At 39.4% G+C, this 16,088-nt stretch overlaps 1 pseudogene; it reads left to right on the top strand.

Moving 5' to 3' along the window:
- Window positions 1-320: 320 nt before the first annotated feature.
- LOC129893539 (5S ribosomal RNA) lies at window positions 321-438 on the top strand (annotated as a pseudogene).
- Window positions 439-16,088: the final 15,650 nt, after the last annotated feature.

Here is a 16,088-nt window from a genome sequence, read left to right as displayed (position 1 = left end):
GATATTGGGCTCCCTGTGAGGCTACGATATGACGTGATATGATACGTATATATATATATCTTTCTGTGTATTGCCCCTGTGAGTAATTGTTGGCATTTTCTGCATGCAGGTGTTAAGACAGTAAGAAATACAGAGGAAACTCTGCCCAAATTTCCCTTGAAATAAAAGGAAAATGATTTAGGAAAGACTGGTAGTTCTGGATAGGACGATATATTAAGGATAAGACTAACTAAGACGGGTAACTTGGGCGGTGCAGCTTGGCCTACTGGATCAGCTGCTGGGTCATCATCTTCTTCGATAGATATGCGCCCTATGGGGGAGGGTGCGATCATACCAGCACTAACGTATCGAATCCCATCAGAACTTCGAAGTTAAGCGTGCTTGGGCAAGAGTAATATTAGGATGGGTGACCTCCTGGGAAGCCCTGTGTGGCTGTGATATGAGATGATATGCATGTATATATACACGTTGGCCGTGCATGGCATTATTGATATAAAGAAGTATTGTGGATACGTAACTCTACCGTGAAAGATGATAAGACCCTTTGAGATAGGGGATGTAGCTTTGCAAAACAACTAGCGCATTGTGAATTCATTAAAGGGACAAGTAGTACCCACTGGGATAAGGCTAGGACTATGACAAAGCTTGGGACACCGAGTGTCGGAAGGAAAGTACTGCCTATTTGAGGATTGGAAACGACTATAAGCCCTAGCTAGTTGTTGATCAAAATAAATGGCAAATGGCTTTGAATAAATTGCTACGTGACTCGAGTACCCATAATTAGACTGGATTAGCACCTCATGATTGTGTTAAGTTATCGTACCTAGGCAACCAAAGGTATGGAAGATATAAAGAAAGGCATAGATATGGTGCAGTATACCGAATGTGTTGGAAAAGAATCACACGTATTGGAAAATTGGAAATAAAGGCGTAAGGTAGAACACAACAGATAGTGACATGGGTACACCCTAAAGGGGGGAAGTGGCTTCAAGTGAGATCCCATACTGGCACGAGTTAATAGGATCTAAAGTCCAGCAATAAATGGATAAAAGCCATGATACCAGAGACAGTGTGGAGAATTAATAGTAAGGAATTGAATAGTATGACATCAAAGAATAGGTTCACACAAAGGGGATGAATACAACAAGAGAATTATGATGAGAACTTAAAACATACTGTGAGGAATAGCCAGGCTATACTCGACTGAAGGTAAGATGTTGGTAACAAAGTTACTGACTACTAATATTGTGGTGTACAAGCAGCAAAACAAGGAAAGGATGAGAGATCTCTCCTATACTGGAATATGAGGAAACTCAAGGGTAAGTAGAGGAAGGAAGTAAGAAATGATACAGGTTTACGTACAAACTAGTATGGTAATGCTAAAGCATCTTTCGGGCTACTTTAAGCTCCTACACATGTTCGTGTAAAGGGTGCAATATGATGTGTGGTAAAGGAACTCGAAAGTTGAAATGGAAAAGAAATATCACTTGTTCCCTATGCCTACAGGTAATCTACCTTCTTAAATAGACCATATGAGTTAATACAAGGCCTATGAACGGCAACCAGTACAGAAGAATCCTGAAGCACTCGTAAGACCTTATGAGGCTAGTTAACATTCAGGGACGAATGTTCTAAAGGGGGAAAGATGTTACACCCCGTACTTTGGTACCTTAAAAGGCTTCTTAAGCTTCTGAAGTTTCAGGGAAGGCTCTTAAGTTTCTTAAAAATCGTTATGTGAGTTGGATAGTTTATAATGCTATCAAATAACTCCAACGAAAGGAGAACGAAATGCTTCATAATAAGAAAGATTGGAAATAAGGTTATAAAAATTTGAAAGGAGTTGGAGGTCGAGAAATGAGTCGTATCACTCGATTAACTCGAGTAAGCTACCAACTTAGAGTTCTTACGTACTTAAGCTACTCGAGTGCGTGTTGAGACTAAGTCGTAAGGAATACATAGGCTCTTAAAGTGCGACGAAATTACAAACCCATAGAAGAGAAATAAGGAAACGACGCAGCGAAAGCGAAGCAAGCAGGTGACAAGCAAGCAGGTGACACACCTAGGTGGGTCCTATGCTGCCACATGGCGGATTTGGGTTGGATGCATTGATGAGGCGGCACCCTAGGGGGATGCCACGTGTCACCCCTAGGGGATTCCACGTGTAACCTCCAAAAGTTGGATATATATGCTGAAATTATGACTAAGGAAGTCATTTTTCAGCATCTACACTTGAGGAAAATTGGAGACAACTTGAGGGAGAGAAGAGAGAGCTACGGCAGCAACCAAATAAGGTAAGACCTCCATTTTCAATTCGGGAATTAATTATTCAAGGTATACCCCGATTAAATAACGGTGTTTGACCATATAAAATTTTATCATTGGGGCAACGAGGAGGTTTTTGTTCTTGTTAAGAAACCCGTTTTTGAATAGGACTGCTGTTGGTAATACGAGTATAACTTCTTGTGTAAGACTTAGTTATGGGTGATTCAAGAAGTTTTGGAAATATATTTCATAGGGCTACAACTTTTATGTAGACTCTACAACCCACTTTTGCTTTTCTCTACTCCAAAAGTGGTGGTGAATCTTGGGGGAGCTGCTGCCCATATTGTGCTTTGGAAATCCTACACGGACAGCTGTGAGTATGTTGGGCATATATTTTCGTACAAAATTGCTGTAGGGGTAGTTCAAAATTTTTTGCGACCTTTATACACATGTATATAACTTTCATTGAGGCCACAAATATTGCTTCCCTCAATTACCCCTCCGAAACTAAGCGACAATATAAGACTGTGGGCTGCCCAGATTTCGCGTTTTGATAAGTTTTGGCGGGTTTGACCAGTTTAACGTAAGGTAAGGCCTTTTATTTTAAATTGGAGTTTATGGTGTTGTTATATAGGGTATTTTACGTTGTGTAAGTGGCTGTAAATATGAAAATATGATAAAAATGCTGGACGTTCGAAATAAACTAAATTGGAGTCGCTACAAGTGAATTGTCGTCGAAATAAAGTGTCGTTCTTGTGAGTTGTTGCTGCAGGGGTGTAATGTGTTGTTGCAGGGACTAAATATTTTCTAATGTGGGTTATGGTGCTTCTGGTTGAATCCACATGACCCCTTGTGGCGTATAATTAAAGGCGTTACAAAATAAAGGCTAGACGCCCTATTGTGATACCGTATTTTTGAATAAGTCGTTTGGAGTTTATGTTGTATATTGTTGGTATGAATTGCTGCAGGTTGTTGTTGTTGGTTGGCTATAGGTCTTAGGGACCTAATTGGAAATTCGGATAGGGCACATTATAGGGGAGGTGCTGCCCAATTTTCGTTAACGCCTTAACAAACTAAAGAACTAGTCGAGGAAACGACTAAGGAAATAGATTCTATTGATGCTAAGGTGTAGCCTAAGGTGCTGGAAAGTTAAGAAGGGTTGATACTCATATTTCTTTTATGTTACTTAGGTTTAAAGGACGACGAGACGAACGGGATAAAAAGTAACCCGTAACAGGTATGTAAAGTTAACGTTTCCTTCTTTTGGCATGTTTTGGCATACGTATGTAAGGCTTATACTTTATTTTAGTATTTCTTTGGCATAAGTATGTAAATCTTATTCCTTCTCTTAGCATAATTTGACATAAGTATATAAATCTAATCTCCCTTTTTGGTATGGTTTTTACGAAACAAGTATATGATTTCCATATGATTCTCAGAAGTTCTATTTTGATATAGTCCATAGTGACTTTCAAAAGGTACTTGATATGACTTTTGTCTCGATTTTGAAGAAAAGCTCATTTTGATTATTCTGTCGAGTCTCAAATATGATTTAAATTGCATATAGTTTCTCACTACTCCACTCGTGGATGCCTCAATGTTTTCTTCACCAAGCCCGGGCCAGGTTTTGTTATCGTGCATACTTCTCTGCATTGTTCGCCGTGCCCCGACATGAGGGGGAAGGTACGACCTGTACATGGGTTTGATTTGTGGAGTTATGATGTGCCATGTACACCTATGATATGATATGATTTGATATGACCATTTGATATGATATGATCTGTTACGGAGATAATCCCTACTCTGGAGTTATGATGTGTTGTGGCACTAGTGACGGGGCGGCGACCACATTTTATATTTGTTCACCGAGTCCCATAATGGGACCGGATATGGCATATGTTTCTCTGCATACATTATCTGTGGTTATGAAAAGCATTTTGGTATTCTGGATAGTTTGCTCAGTTTTGCACCTTCTATTATGGTAATGGCTTTACTAGTTATAGTCCATGCTTTATATACTCAGTACATATATCGTACTGACCCCCCGTTCACTGGGGGGCTGCGTTTCATGCCCTCAGGTACATATGTTTATTTTGGAAGTCTGTCGGCTTAGGGTTTCCACTCAGCGATGTTGGGGGCGCTCCACTATTCCGGAGCCTAACTTTTGATGCTGGTCATTTGATATGTATATATTTATTTGTCCAGGGGTACAGCGGGGGCCCTGTCCCGTCATATGATTATGCTACCATTCTTTAGAGGTCTGTAGACTTGTGTTGTGGGTTTTATATATGTGTTTTGGGCCTGTGTTCAGTGATGGCCTTAATGGCCTTCGTGTGCTACATCTATTTTCGTGCTCTCTCTCTAGCGATCTCTTTTGATTTCCTAATTTGTTTGTTCAGCTAACATACTCAGTGGGGCTAAGGGTACAGTTGTGCTCATCCGACGTATTGCAAATGTTTTCGTGGTATGGCAGCCTCATCGGCTCGCATGCCCTTTCCTGTCATGATACAAGTGAATGAGGGTATAAGTTTATGAAAAAAAGTTTTTGACCCATTGGGGTTTGTGTATGGTATCACATCACACACGGTTCAACTTAAGGGTAACTGATATATACGCATAAGGGGGTGCAGGTCGGACCCCAGTCGCGGCCTACGGGGTTGGGTCGTGACAGAAGTGGTATTAGTTTAAGATAGGGGTGTTTTGATTTTTCTCTATGTTTTCATTAATGAGTGTAGACAGTTTTATATTCTATGCTAATAAGTACCCAAACCCCTCCTAACCCTCTCATTCTCACCTTAAGTTCCTTCATAATCCACTCAATCAAATCCACATATTTCAGTAATTCTCATTTCATATGCTTCCATATTCAATATATGAGTTTTAAAGTCATGTTTTTGCTTGGGATGGAATATTCCTTGTTTTTATACATTTTCGTTATGTTTTGCATTTATGTTGGGATGCTATGTTTCTTTCCTATTCCATTCATGCTATATTGAGTCCTAGAGGACTAATGTTCCAAAGGGGAAGATATAGTAATACTCCAAAACTTGAAAAGTCAGGAAACAAGGTATTGAAGGAAGTTGTAGAAACTTTTGCACCAGATAGTAACCACGGGAGCCTTAATAGACCGTACTCAGTATCATGGTTCATGGGGAAGGTTCGTTTAAGTATCAAAGATTAGGGGGTTAAGGGGGGAGGTATATGAAGGGCTCTATAGCCCATGGAGAGTTTCACGCACTATAAAGCCTCCCGTGAACTTGATACTCAGGTACCATATGTTATACCCCACATCTTTGAACTCAGAAGGTTCCTTAAGTTACTTAGAAGCTAGTATGTGAGCCACTTAAGTTACGACCCTATTGAACAACTCTAAGAAGGGAGAATGTGACACCTCATGGTAGGGAAGGTTGGAAATAGGGTCAAGAGAAGTCGAAAGGAGTTGGGGGCCAAGTAATGAGTTGTAGGACTCGACTTATCTACGTAAAATACTAATTTAGAAGTCTTACATATGTGAGTTACTTGATTACATACCAATCTTACGTAGCAAGGGTTTCATAGGCTCTTAAAGTGAGACGACATTACGAACGAGATTATGAACCCACGAGGAGGAAAAAAAATTGCACGGGGAAGCCAATGGGAGGGTGACACGTGGAAGCACCTAAGCAAGCAGGTGACCCACCTGCTTGGGGGAGGTGGGCCCCACTGCCATGTGGCAGCCTCTCCTTGCTTGCATAGAGATGGTGGCCCAATAGGGTCTGGACACGTGTCCCCCTTAGGGGATGGCACGTGTCGCCTCCTAGGACCACCAATATACATGTATATCATGTTATATGTTCAGTTTGTATTCACAAACTGCAGCAGCAACAAAGGAACTAAAAACCCTAAGCTAGAGAGAAAAAGAGGGCGGCCAAGGGAAAAAAAATAGGTAAGTCCCGATTTCGTTCCATAAATTAATTATCTATCATATAACACGATGATATGTAGGTATTAAAAGTATAAATTCATGGCTTGGTGCAGAAAAAATCGGACAGCAAGCAGCCACGGCGTTCAAGTCGCGCTAGAAAACGTTTCGAGGCACAATTTTGGCTAGTTTTGGCCAATTTAGGGTAAGGTAAGGCTTCTCATTTAAATTTACACTTTATGATGTTATTATAGGGTGTATTACACACCTTTTGGGATGCTGGAAGTTGGGTAAAAGTCATAAAAAGTTCGACGTTCGGAATAAACTAAATTGAAGTCGCTATAGTTGAATTGTTGTCGAAATAAAGTGTTGTTCTTGTGAGGTGCTGCTTCAGGGGTGTGGCTTGTGGTTGAAGGGTCTAAATATATTCTAAATGAGTTTGGGAAGATGCTGGTTGCAGCCACACGACCCCCTTCTTCGTACGGTTAAAGATTTGGCAAAATGGAAACTAGAAACCCTATTTTGATATCGTATTTTTGAATAAGTCGTTTGGAGTTTATGTTGTATATTGTTGGTGTGAATTGCTGCAGGTTGTTGTTATTGGTTGGCTGTAGGTCTTAGGGACCTAATTGGAAATTTGGATAAGGCACATTATAGGGGAGGTGCTGCCCAATTTTCGTTAACGCCTTAACAAACTAAAGAACTAGTCGAGGAAACGACTAAGGAAATTGATTTCATTAATACTTAGGTGTAACCTAAGATGCTGGAAAGATAAGAGTAGTTGATATTCGTATTACTTTCATATTGAATAGGTTCAGAGGACGACGAGATGAGCAGGATAAAGAGTAACTCCCAAGAGGTATGTGAATCTTCTCTTGGTATATTTTTTGTATAGGTGTGTAAAGCCTATCTTTTCTCTTTTGGCATGTCTTAGATGTAAGCAGGATATGATATGAGCTTTGGGGGTAATTCCAGTCCTAGGTTCTGAATAGGACTTCAGGACCCTCACTCACTTTTGAATGTTAAACTTTAAAGTAGTAAGCTGCTATCTTCGAGTCTTCTATATGATTGCATAACAATTGATTCGACTAAACTCTTATTTGTAAAAATAGAAAGGCTCTGAGATAATCAATGCTCAGACTGCTATAAGATATTTCACATTGGCATACGTCTAAGATTTCTAAAAACTCCTTTTACATTGTCCTTAGTGACAGTTAGAGAGTATACGTCAGATACCTTCTGCCCTGATCCCCAGGTGATGGTTCACTTGATGACTTCATTGAGTCTCAGATAATGATTTAAACTGTGTTTTGTTTCTCACTACTCTACTCATGTATACTGTAACACTTCTTTCACCGAGTCCCAAGCCGGGTCCGTTATCGTGCACAACTCACTACATTGTCCATCGAGCCCTTCATTAGAGGGTTGGGTATGTATGTATATATATATATGATGATGATGTATTGTAATAAGGTGATGATGGCGCGGGGCCTGATACTGATACTACAAATATGATTCACCGGATCCCTGAAAGGGCCGGCTATATTGAAAATTTAAGCATGCATATTTTTGTGATTCACAAAGCACTGGTACATGTTTCTGATTTGATAATTAGTTCCTCTGCTTCTCTACTTTGGATATGCCTCCAGTTGCATTATGTTACATTTTACATACTCAGTATATATGTCATACTGACCCCCTTTCTTGGGAGGCTGTGTTCATGCTCGCAGGTACAAATATAGGTTTCGAGAGTCCATCAGCTTAGGATTCCACGCAGCTCAGCTAGAAGAGGCTCCATTGTATTGGGACCTAGTTTTTGATACTGTCCACTGATGTATAACATTGTTTTGTCCATTTGGGGGTACGGCAGGGGCCCTGTCCCGCCATATGTTGTCATTTATATTTTTAGAGGTCTGTAGACATGTATATGTGGTTTGTATATGTCAGTTTGGTTCAGCTGGGTCTATATGATATATTGTACATGTTGTTATGTTATAGCAGCCTTTTCGGCTTGCGTGCCCTATCATGTTGTGATACAAATAAAAAGGGCTACAGGTATATGTAAATGTTATCGCCCAGTGGGGCTCTGTTACATGATATTGTTTTATTTATAGTTCAATGTGAACACAACTGATAGCTAGGTATACGGGGGAGGGAGGGTCAAGGTCAGACCCTAGTCGCAGCATACGGGGTTGGGTCGTGACATCATGAGTTAGGGTGAGCAGCCTGAGAGGCACCATGAGCCGTTGTAAGCATCATGAGCCATGGTGGCCTCCATTGAGGTAACCCCATTAAGCTGTAGATAGAGTCCCTCACCAAAAATATCACCACGAGCCATAGTGCGCTTCACAGACCATAGTGGGTCTTCCCTCTAGGTGGCGGCTCAATTTAAGTTAGGGATGTTTTGGGTTTTCCCTATGTTTTCATTAATGATTGTGTCACGACCCAACCCCATAGGCCGTGATGGGTGCCTGAACCGGACACACACGCGTACCCCTGCTACTTATACATAACCTGGCTCCTGTTTATACCCAAAATGCATTAATATGTACGAAAACATACAAGCCAACAAGGCTGTAGTACTATTTATAGGGTCGTTCCATAACACACATATATGCAAGCCGACAAGGCTGCCACAATACAGGGAACGCCCTAAATTACAGGTCATATCAGTACAATTGTACATACATATATATAGCTCAGATCCCACTCATATACAACTTATATACAACCTATATACGGCTCATACACCACTCATATACATGCACAACCCACATACGTATCCACAGACCTCTAAGAGTAAGAAAACAGTAACATAAGGTGGGATAGGGCCCATACCGTACCCGTAAACAAACGAATATATACACCACGTTTAGTACCAAAATCAGGCTCTAGCACAATGGAGCACTTCTGGACTGCTGAGTGGGACTCCTATGCTGACAGCTCCCCAAACTGTGTACCTGTACCTGCGGGTATGAACGCATCCCCCCAGAGAAGGGGGTCAGTACGACATATGTACTGAGTATGTAAAACATAATATAGCACAACTGAACACATATCTGAAACAGCGAAGCAGGGGATAACATATCATATGAAAACTTATACCTGTACCCTGTGAAGTATCAAAGTATGCATGTTCAAATTGTATCGTATAGCCGGCCCTATCAGAGGTCCTGTGGATACCTCTGTAATATCATCACAGCCCAATTCCATCACCACCTTATTACCATTCATCATCATCATATATATATACACGTATCCCGGCCCTCTAGTGAGGGACTCGAGGAATAATGCAGTGAGTTGCGCACGAGAACATATCCTGGCCCGGGACTTAGAGAAAGATGGGTCACAATATACACGAGTAGATTAATGAGCAACTATATGCAATTTAAATCATTATCGAAGACTCAACCGTAGAAGAAAATTAAGCTATTGTCTGAGAATCAGGATTGTAATGTAATCACCTTACATGCCCTTTAAATGCCATTAGGGGCTATACTAGTTAGTGTTTCGGGGTCCTTAGACACGTACTAAGATAATGCTAACTGCTTAAGGACTCCAGAATACATGTTTTTATATAGTCCTTACAACTAGGAGCCCATATATTCATTAAATCCTTAGTATAGGTAAGGCTCAAGGAAAGTAGCTTAACTGTTATAAAAGTTCATTACCTAGAAGTGAATAAAAGACACTTAGAAATGGAATTACTTCAGAGATCACATCATTGTTCACTTACCTCTACGACATGCCAAAAGAAGAGAAAGAATAGGCTTTACCTACCTCTTATGGATTTCCCGTAATCGTGTATACGTCGTTGTCCTCGAAACCTATTTAACATGGAAGTAAGGCAAGTATTAACAACCTTAGACTTTTCAGCAACTTAGACTACCTACGAGTATTCATCGAGCTCGTCCCCTCGCTCGCACCCTCGACTAGTTCCTTAACCAGTTAAGAAGTTAACGAAAATCGGACAGCACCTCCCCTATAACGTGCCCTATACGAATACACAACCATGTACTTAGAACCTGAAGCTAACCAAAAAAACAACCAGCAGCCCAAAAATATACATATTACGACAACATTACACAATATAAACCCTTAACAATTCACTCAAAACTAAGATACCAAAACTAGAGTTTTTAATCTTTCTTTCGCGAATTCTTTAATTGCAAAGCGGAGGGTCGTGTGGATGAAACCAGCAGCCACCCATGCCCTTAAAAACACACATTCCATCACCCTAATAACTCATCACACGACCAGCAGTCACATACCACAAGCACAAGGCATTATTCGATTACAATTAACTATAGCGATTCCAATTTCGCTTATTTCGAACGTCGAACTTGTGAAGCCTTTTCCCCAACTTCCATCAGATACTAAGGTGTATAATACACTCTAATTTAACATCATAAACTTCAAATTAGAGGGGAAGAACTTACCTTTCCCGAAATTGGTTAAAACTAGCCGAAATTGTGCCTCGGAACTTCTTCAATGTGCTGAAATTGAGCAGGCTGCTTATGGTACTTCCTCGCTGCCCCGAATTGAATTTTTAGGTTATAAAACACTAATATACAACTTAGGGACACTTCAAATAATTAATTCACGGAAAGAAACCCAGAAGCTTACCCAACAAGGGTCAAATCCGTAACCTTCTCCCTTGCCCCTTTTCATGTTTTCTCTTGTTTTTTCCTTCCAAATTTCAGTTGCAATGCTGGAGTTTCAGTTCCATCAACGTCTTAAAACACATATATACGTATCCACGTACTTAATATACACCGTATATAATTAATTCACAGAAGAAAGTTGAGAAACTCACCTTTAATCTTCAAGAACTAAGGCTGCCTCTCTTTTCTCTCTTCTCACGTAATTTTCTAAGTGCATCTGCTGTTTTTGGGATAAGTTAATAGCTGAAACATTAAATATTCATATATATATATAAGGTGACACGTGTCAGCCCCTAAGGGTGACACGTGTCAGGCCATCATTGGGCCACTTCAACCATGCGACCAATGGGGTGCTGCCACGTGGAAGCGGGGTCCACCTCCGCCAAGCAGGTGGGTCACCTACTAGACCCCAAGTAGGTGGATCACCTGCTTGCTTAGGGCTGCCATGTGTCACCCTCCTATTGGCTGCCCCACAAATTTATTTTTTTTCCTCGTGGGTTCGTAATCTCGTCTTAGTTTAAGAGCCTATGTCATTCATGCTATGGAAGCTTGGTGTGTACTCAAATAGCTTTAGGTAAGTAAAACTTCTAAGTTAGAGGCGTACGTAAGCAAATCAAGTCCTACGACTCATCGCTTGGCTTCCAACTTCCTCCGACTTCTCTTGACCTTATCTCCAATCTTCCCTACTATGGGGTGTCACATTCTCCCTTTTTAGAATTATTTAATAGTGTCGTAACTTAGGTAACTCACATGATAGCTTCTAAGTAGCTTTAGGAACCTTTCGAGTTCAAGAATGTGGGGTGTAACAGATTGTGGATAGTTTTAGGGGTTTATTCTATCCTAGTAACTATCCTAAGCGCTCCTAACCCTCTTATTCTCACCTTATGTTGAGTCATGATCCACTCACAAATCCAAGTATTTTAGTGATTCTCATTTTATATGCTTTAATATCCATGAAATGAGTTTTAAAGTCATGTTTAAGCTTGGGATAGAATATTCCTTATTTTTATACATTTTTGTTATATTTTGCATTCATTTTGGGCTGCTATGTCTCTTTCCTATTCCATTCATGCTAGCTTATTCCCATTTGAGGACTAATATTCCCGAGGGGGAGATATAGTTAGACCTAAGGAGTTGGAAAGTTAGGAAATGAGGTATTGAAGGAATTTGTAGAAACATTGCACCAAATAGTGGACACACGACCATTCACGGGTCGTACTCAGCATCATGGTTCATGCAGAAGGTCCGTTTGAGTATCAAAGATTAGGGGAGTTAATAGGGGAGTTCTACGGAGGGCTATATGGCCCATGGGGAGTTTCATGCACCGTGAATCCTCCCATTAACTTGACCCCTAAGACCTATGACATAGGGTGAGAAACACGAGGGGTACCATGAGCCGTGGTGAGTATCATGATCCATGGTGGCCCCTATGGAGGTAACCCCTTTAGGTTGTAGATCGATTCCCTCACCAAAACCACTACCACGGGCCGTAGTGAGCTTCACGGACTATGGTGGGTGTTCCATCTAGGTGCCGACTCAGTTTGATTTAAGGGTGTTTTGTTTTATTCCTATGTTTTCATTAATGAGTGTAGACAGTTTTAGGGGTGTATTCTATCCTAATAGCTACCCTAAGCCCTACTAACCCTCTCATTCTCATCTTAACACTAAAAATCCAAAATATTCTCTCTAAAGTGTTCTATCAGGAGTCTTCTTCTTCCTCAAAAAATTAAAGGAACAAATTAAGTCAAGTCTTCAAGTCAAGAACAATTTAGGACTTCTAAAAGTTGAGGTATGTGGAAATTCATCTATGGGCCCTTTCACCCATGGAATCCATATTTTCTCTCAAAATCTCAATAAGTTCTTCTAGAAGACCTAATTTCATCAATTTGCATTGGGTCATATTACTTATGATATATCATATGATTATTGATCATATTTTTCATAATTCACATTATATTGCATGATTTCAAGCTGAATTTCAATGACCTATACTATATGCTAGTTTCTAGCATGTTACTAATGAATAATTATCATGAATTTCAAGTGATTTCAGTGGAAGCTTTACGAATGATTACCAATATTTATGAATGACTCATGAAAGACTATGAATAATGTTTCATTGATGTTTTATGCAAAAAGTATGGTGTCATAAGGTAGTTCTCACACAATTGTGTTAAAGAGGTGATAAAGTAGTTCTCACCAACTCATGGATTCTTATGATTTATTATGATGGGGATTGATATCTATTAGTTTCTTTCCTAATTATGTTAATTACTATGTTTTTATAAAAATAATGACTAAGCACTAAGAGGAATTTAAGATGGGGTTCGGTCCAGTAGGCATAGTAGCTACCCAAAGGAATCCTAGTAGAAACTTTTAGTCTCTAACTAGGTTACATGCATAGTTGTTAAATTGCCTATAGTGTAGCTAGTGGATCCACATATAGCACAAAGTTAGAGGAAGTACCATCACGGAGACTACCTTGGCAAAATAGCCTCCCCCTTCTCGATGTGGGGAACATTGGATGCCATGTTACAACTCATATGATCTTATATGTAGGTTAAAGGTCCTATCCCACACTATGTATAACAAAATGTACAAAGTTCTCATGACGATATTTTGATGCATTGACCATATTGTGATATGCTATAAGGTTCTCAAGGTTTTACTCATGTTTTAAGATATTGGTGATCCATCTCATGATTCATATTGGTTATGTCCTATTCATTGTGCATGCATACTTCTTCAAAAAAGACACGGAGAATGAGACACCTTAAGGTACCTCATCCAAACCTCTGAACATTCATTAAGCTTTTCATTGGTAATAATAATAAAAAAAACAAGTGGGAATGTAAGGGATAATAGGACTAATGGATTTCACATAGAATAAGAGTCTAGTAACTTGCACATTATACATTTTGTTGTCCAACAATACCTTCTACTATGAATACTTGGAAGGGGATAAGACATGTCCCTATCTCACCCTCAAGATATAAGTCAAAAGTAACAAAAGTAACTCAAGAGTCTATACAAACATAAGCTAGAAACATAGAAGTGTTGTTCCCGAAATATGGGAACTCACCAAATAGTGGTAGTCTTCAATAATCGAACTTAGCCACGAGGAGAAGAGTACGGAACAATGCCAGTACCTGCATGGTGATATCATGTGAGCATAAGTATGTGTTAGAACTTTGAATGTATTAAGTATGTGAGCATGCTTTACAATGAAGAAAGTAATACATTTATAAGAAATATGCATAAGTGAATGCATGCATCAGAAATCATCATATGAAACCTTAAAACATTTATTTTGTGGGAAGATGACCATAACCGATATTTAATACTATGCAAGCTATATCATAGAATCCAACATAACCCCCTACGTTGGCATAGGGAGAATACTTGCTGGGTATAACTCAGTCAACTTTAATTATTTCTTTAACTTTAACGTTAATGGCTTATCGAAGATCCACTAGCCTAAATAGCTTATAATGACTCCGATGTTAGCGCATAGTAGATGCAACATGAGACTTTACTTAAAGACCTCTTAGGTCAATTCCCCATCTACATGCTATATTCGGTGCTCGATCAATCCCATGGAATAATATTTGATTATCATAATAACATAAGCATTTGTATAACTTTAGACATCAAAATTATCATTCGGTGGAATATCCCATTAAAATATTTCATTTGATTCAACTATGTGAGAATCGTCCTTTCACATTGAATCCTTTTTTTGGCTATGAAGTCCTTTCATCATAATTCAATCATTCCATATGACTCCCCTAAACATAAACATTTGTTTCATAATCTTTCATTTGGAGTCAAAGTTTTCATTTCAACTTCATTCAACATAAGAAAACTAGGTGGGTTTACATCATTCAACTTTCAATACATTTCAAAAAAAACAATGCAAGCATGCATGAGAATGATAGAAATGTATCACTTAGATCATGTTAAAACAACCCACCATTTACTCTTTAAAACTACTTCCAAATACACTTTTCATGAAATTGAGAGTCAATATACATCAATATGGGTAAACAAGCTTCAAATAAAAATTAATCTATGCATTTAGAATCATTATGCAAAAACTCATAAGATTCCACCATTTAGAATTTAACTACTAGGTTGAAAAATCATTTCGGCTCTAGGGAATAAAAGCTCGTAGGCCGTGACAGGTACCAAACCGCTCTGATACCACTTCTAATATGAACCAACCCCATAGGCCATGACGGGTGCCTAAATTGGACTCTCGCGTATACCCCTGCTAACTATAAGCAAACATGTCCCCGGTTTGAGTTATAATGTATCAACAAGCATGATAACATATAAGACGACGAGGCTATCATAACATATGAGGACAATTGTACACACACACATATACAACCCACATACATGCCCACAGACCTTTAAGAATGAGTAATAACAGTAACATAAGGAGGGACAGGGCCCCTGCCATACCCTAAACAAATAAACATATACATCGAGGGTTAGTACCAAAATCTAGGCTCCAGCACAATAGAGTGCTTCTAAACTGCTGAGTGGGACTCCTACGTTGGCGGATCCCTAATGTGTGTATCTGTACCTACGGGCATGAAATGCAGCCCTTCTGAGAAAGAGGGCCAGTACGACATATGTACTGAGTATATAAGCATAGACATCATAAGAAAATTATAGTTGGCATAGGGATGTAGGGGAAAGTATGACATCTAATCATTTACTGTACCTATAGCTTATAACATAAAGTCGTACATACTAAAATCATGTTCTTATATAGCGTACCCGGCCCTCTAGTGAGGGACTCGGTGGATAATGCAGTGAACAATGCATGATAATGTACCCGGCTCGAGACTTGGTGAAAGAAGGGTTACAGTATACACGAGTAGAGTAGTGAGTAGCCATATGAATTTTAGATCATATTTGAGACTCGATGAAATACTCAAAATGTGCTATCATTCAAAAACCAAGACAAGAGTCATATCAAGTACCTTTTGAGTACCACTATGGATTATGTCAAAATGGAACTTTTGGAATCATATTCCCATATCAAGTCATCATCAAATATCTTTTGAGAATCAAGAAGTTGGCTATCCTAGTGGCTTTGAAAAAAGGAACTTCCTTGGAATCGTATACATTTCATCTATATGTTTCATAAAGATCGTGTCAAAAAGAAGGGAAGATTAGCTCTACATACTTACTACTTCCCAATGTATAAAAATACTTGAGAAGCAATAGCTCAATTATTGTAAGAGTTC

The sequence above is a fragment of the Solanum dulcamara genome, chromosome 6 (assembly GCF_947179165.1).
Source record: "Solanum dulcamara chromosome 6, daSolDulc1.2, whole genome shotgun sequence".
In the NCBI taxonomy this organism is placed as follows: domain Eukaryota; kingdom Viridiplantae; phylum Streptophyta; class Magnoliopsida; order Solanales; family Solanaceae; genus Solanum; species Solanum dulcamara.
This window is presented reverse-complemented; position numbering and strand designations above follow the sequence as displayed.